This window comes from Limulus polyphemus, unplaced genomic scaffold, assembly GCF_000517525.1.
Source record: "Limulus polyphemus unplaced genomic scaffold, Limulus_polyphemus-2.1.2 Scaffold274, whole genome shotgun sequence".
NCBI classification, from domain to species: Eukaryota; Metazoa; Arthropoda; class Merostomata; order Xiphosura; family Limulidae; genus Limulus; species Limulus polyphemus.
The window spans coordinates 104,174-109,988 of NW_013665884.1; positions in this window are offsets into that span (position 1 = coordinate 104,174).

Here is a 5,815-nt window from a genome sequence, read left to right on the forward strand (position 1 = left end):
AAAGTGACTGTGGAAATTAAGTGTATTTCAAAGTTTGTAACGAGAAAGAATAAAACTAGTTATACTTAAGACAGGACTTGTATCGCTGAAGTTTTTCAGAAAGAATTTCTACGGGAAATTAACAAACGAACAGAGACATAACAATATATAGGTGACCAAGTTAGAGCAAGTTCAGTTAAGATAGTGAAAGTAAAAAGTGAAAAAAGTGAAGGTAGACTGCGTGGTTGTCAGTTTAACCGTAAAGGGTGATTTCTAAAGTGAAAGTTTCACTGTTTGTATTGTAAAAACAAAGATGAAAAAGAATAATTTGTCATGTCAGTTGGGTTCTAAAGTAATTGAACCAGCCTGTGTAGATTTTTTGAATTATAGACCACTGATTCTTTCAGTTAGGACATTCCAGCACCACAACAATCCCACAGACACCAACTAGCAACAAATGTAGATATTTGGCAGAAGGTGAAGAAAAAAATGGCTGCCAGCACCTATTTGACGACCACAGTAGACAGTCACCTGTCTTCGTAGCCACAGATGGTTCTACACCAAAGACAGTATAAGAGCTGGTTGAGTACTCATCATTTCATAGAATAACAACATTCTACATAAGGCAGATAGAGTATTCAAGTTCCCACATGCAGCACAAGGATGGAGCTAGAAAACACAATCCAAGCTCTCTCCTGGATTACTGAAATCAACGATCCACAAGTAGCCAATTCTATGAACTTAATATTGTTAGTGACTCACAAGTAGTTCTGTACAAAATTCAAAGTGGTTGGTATCTAGATTGGTGGCAGAAAGCTAAAGAACTGCATGGTAAGACTATCACTTGATTATATGTGTCAGATCATGCAGTGGTGAATATAAATGAGATAGCTGATAAGCTTACATGAGAATCTCCTTTCTCGAATAGCACAACCCTATTGGGAGGAAATCAACCCCTTTGCACTAGTAAGATAAAAGTGGCAACAACTAAAGGTCTTCACTGAAATTCAGAGAGAATGAAACTGCTGGAAAACAATAGATCATATGATGTAACGAGGTAAACAAAATATGGAGAATGAATAGGACATTATACATCCAGTAGGTCACTGGTAACATGGGTAAAAAAATTCTCCTCTACATCCTACAAGACAAGCAGTCTCCACGTAAGGGATCAGCACCTATAAGCACGAATCCTAGGATGGTTGCATAATGCTCAACTAAATTCAACTTACCCATCTACATAGTGATAATTATCTTGTTGTGATATAAGCAACCTTATAGCTGCAATACAATATGGAAAGTTGCTACCTAAATCCAACTTCATCACAAACAAAAGGGATTCGTTAACTTATTTAACAAGTTGCAATACGTTTTATGAGTTAAAACACCCATATGGGTAAAGAATTTTCAACTAACAACAACTGCCTAAACAGATGACATGGTCAGAGAAGAATTTAACAGAATACTTCAAAATGGAACCATCCAACCTTATAAAAGCATTTGATGATCTCCTATAATCATTAAAAAAAAAGGCACTCCTAAGTTCTACATTTAATTCATTTACATGTTTACTAGTACAAATTGTAAAATATTTTTTTCATTTGATCTCTGTTTATTAGAAGGTGAAAATGGCAAAAAGTCTGCCTTAAGGTCGTTTTCTTCGTAAGCAAAGAATAGGCTCAAAATGTTGGCCTTTTAAGAGGTTAAGAAAGTTAACACTCCAAAGATTCTATTGAGATCCATTATTTCATTTTGGTGAATGGTGGTCTACACTTGTTAATACATTCAAGGAATTTCTAAACAACCTAGTTTAGTTAAAGTAAAACTGCAGACATTAAGCCTGAAGCTTAAATCAAGAAGAAAACAGGTCATGTGCCAAAAGTAATAGGGTTTTACCCAATTTATTCATGGAATGCTTCCGCTTCTCTGTTCACCAAAGCTCATATAAATAGATTTCTCGTTCAGTTGAAATGAGAAGCTCATAGCGACTACTGAGTCCAGTAATTCATATGTTAAAGCAATTGTTTCCAAGGTCTGTGTGGGCTGAAAAAAGGCATTGCTTATTAATTTTGTCGCGTAATTCCACTTAAAGAAATTCTTTTACCAGAAAAAAATGTAGGTTTCTCTCAGGAATTTGTTTTTCTGTATATCTATGTTGGACTTTGTTTTGTAGTATATCTGTGTTTCTCCATTGAATAATATATTTTTTCTTCATATTTCGCTTCAGTCCTTTCTATGCCTGTTCTTGAATATCTCGTTATTATGATATATTGATGATTAGTATAACATTTTTTTAATATCTTGCTGTTAGCAAATGAGCTCGTAAACATAAGTTTGCGCTTGCATGTTTACTCTAACAAGCCAACCTACTTAGATATTGTCCTTTGTGAATTTTTTTCAACATTTTTGTTGTAATATCTGAATTTTTATTTCTTTTAGAAGTCGTGTATTCTTTTGACACATATTGTTACTAGTTGTATCAATAAGCACAAAATATTCTACATTGGCATCAGAAGCAAAATGTGTGTGTGTGAGTGGAGGTAGGGGGGTCGGCAAACTGGAGGTGAATCAATCTTGGCAGAAATATACATGCTGAAAGGAGGCATTCTCCTCCATAAAGTGTTTACAAATAAAGCAGCAACTTGGATCTATCTTAATGCAGTTGAAGCGAAGATATGACGAAATGTAGGCAACAAACACAAGCACAAATAATGTAAAAATAAATAGTTTAATGAACAACTCATACGACCTTCTATTTTTTACCTTAATCTCCTGGTCTTATATTTTATCTCCAGCTATCAAATTTGTTTTATAATATTTATCTGTTTAAAGTGGGTCACTTTTTGGACCCAAAACGTGACCTTTTGAAACCTGTGGGGAGAGACAAAGTAGGTGATGAGACCTGTACTGAAAATGAGTTTTATAAAATATATGTTCGACGTTCCCTTAAGTATCTTAACAGTTGTTGAAGCTCAACTACCACTTGGACGAATTTCCCGAAACAATTTACCATCCTTAGAAGTATTTTCGTATCTTGTCTTGATTGTTTTGTAAAAACGACATCTCCATTATAAATGGGTTTTTTTTCTGTGTCTGGAAGTATTATTTAATGAAGTACAATGCCTCTCAAACATTTGCCCCCCATTGGCACAGCGGTATGTCTGCGGACTTCCAACGCTAGAATCCGGGTTTCGATACCCGTGGTGGGCAGAGCACAGATAGCCCATTGTGTAGCTTTGTGCTTAATTGCAATTACAAACAAACTCAAACATTTCAATTAGGGTTTCTTTAAAGAATAAACGTGTGAAGGTGATATCTATGTTATTAATGTTATTCTTTCTGTGCATGAGGAGATATTTCTTGATGAGTACTTTCTATTAGTTTCCATAGAACTCTACCGAACAATCAATCTTAGCTATGCACCATGCTTCTGCTTTCTTTGCTAGAATGTCCTCCTTTGAGGTTACATTTAAGTATTTTATCATTTCATTATTAGCTACTGTTTCTCTGCAAATCTCAATTGGTCTAAAATTATGTTTACGTGATTAAAAAAACAACAACAAAAAACATTTTGCTGCCCGTGTTTATAAAACGCCTCTAAAACTTGATCGGAGGTTTAATGAATATATGACCACTTTTTCAAAAGAGAAATATTAATCGACATTGCTAACGAAGTCCATTCACAGAAAATAAAATTCCGAAGAATTAAGTCTTAAAAGTTCTCTAAGGAAACAGAAAACTTTGCACACAAGAGCATTTGGGACAGAAATAGGATCCAAAACTGCAATTCAAGCCAATCAGGACCAATACCTCATTCGCATGCCCCCCAGTGGCACAGCGGTATGTCTGCGGACTTACAACACTAGAATCCGACTTTCGATACCCGTGGTGGGCATAGGACAGATAGCCCATTATGTAGCTTTGTGCTTAATTACAAACAAACCTCATTCACAAAAAGAAGGCTAAGGTTATTATGGAAAACAATGTTTTTAGTTTAAAATAACTCACAAATCCAAAACTTACCAGCTTTTAGTTATATCTCCAAATTAAAACTTGTTTTCACGAGAAAGATGGCAAAAAAAAAACTTAATCATATAAATCCTATCCTACCGCATACCGACAACTCCCCAACATCACGATCAAAAAACGACTTTTGTACCCATGATCTGTTTAAGCATTCACTTTGAAATCAAGACTTAAGGCGTTCATTTTATGAAAAGCTGCACAAGACCTGTGGAACAAAACCGATATAGCTTCTCTCCAGAAACACCTAATTTCATAGAAACATTATTGCAAAGTCGTTGTTAAGAAGCAGAGGAGGCAGATATAGCATGATCGCTGAGTTAAATTGGATCTTCATTGCTTTATGACAAACTTAATCAAATATTCAAGTATTTTAATGACCTTCTACAATTATTATTATTTTTTTCGTTTACTTTTCAACCCGTTTAACCTTAAAATACAGCTTCTTATTCTTGTAACATTCATAGTTAGCTTTTGTTCCATTGCTTGTTTCAATTTCGTGGATTCTCTTAACTTAACTTAGCCTAAAGATGAGCTGGTTATCCAAGAAAAGTTTGGACCGAACATTAACAGCGAGGAATTCTTTGAATCTCTCTCTCTTCATTTGTTTTTTTTTTGGTTTTATGATAGGTCACATCATTTTCCATTACCCTAGTCCCCAAAATATTGTATATGTAGTAATAATATTAACTTATGCATTTGTTTTAGGTTAAAAACTGACAGCTTTGCCAATATATACATATTTGACATGTTTAGACAATTACTTTTCTTTGTTTAAATTAAAATGCAATGTTTTTTATATTACTATTCCGACTTTAAATTTCTTGCCATTCTTCCTTTTCGAACATGAATCTTTTTGATCTGCATCCTCTTCGTTGAGACAATTTGTGATATCATCATGGGTATATTTACGTATATATAGGATGTATTTTATTCAACTATGTATTTATTAACAACTGTGGTTATTGTTTTTGCTTCCCTGTTGTTTGCACGATTAACTGGTGCTGCACATCATTTTACGTTTATAAGTACTGTGCTACTGACAAATGTTTCGCTGAAATCCCCTCATTTCCTTTTTCGCTGTCTAGTTAATACACTTCATTTTTCTTGTGCTAGTGACAAAATTTCGTGGCATCATCCTCTTCATTTAGAGTTTTACTATTAGAACTAATGTTCAATCTGATCTTTAACTGGCCTTTTTAAACAGCTTATAAAGTGATTCATTTTTTTCAGGCGATTGCAATTTTTCCTAGTTCAGTAGGCCATGAAATGTGCCACGCTAACTATAATGAAAATCTTATTAAAAATATTTTTGTATCAATACGTTGTCGTTTTTGTTAATATGATCTTCCACCCAGTAAACTAGTTCATGTGAGTTTTTGTACATTTCACTCAGCGTAGCTATGTCGCCAATTCTCTTACAAATAAAGTCTTTCTTAAAGAGTTTCTCACTTATAATTTCTAATACCATTGATAAGCCTCTCTCTCTTGAATCATCTCGCAATTTCTGTTGTTTTCCTTTTTTAGCACAACTTTATTTCAGTTACATAGAATTCGAAGGATCGTTTTAATCTTTTCTAGTTTCAAGAAAGTTTATACTGAGATTGAGATCAAAAGCCTTTGGTTTTGACATATTCTTCCTTCATTTCCGTCTCAATAACATGAGGTAAAACGTACAGTCAATATGTTATCGGTGAAAAATCCTTAATCGTAGTGTTGCGTATCTGCTTGTTTGTTAATTTCTGGTATAAATTCTTTCCGAGGAACTTCAACGATACCAGTCCTTTCTTAATTAAAACTAGTTTATTCTTTC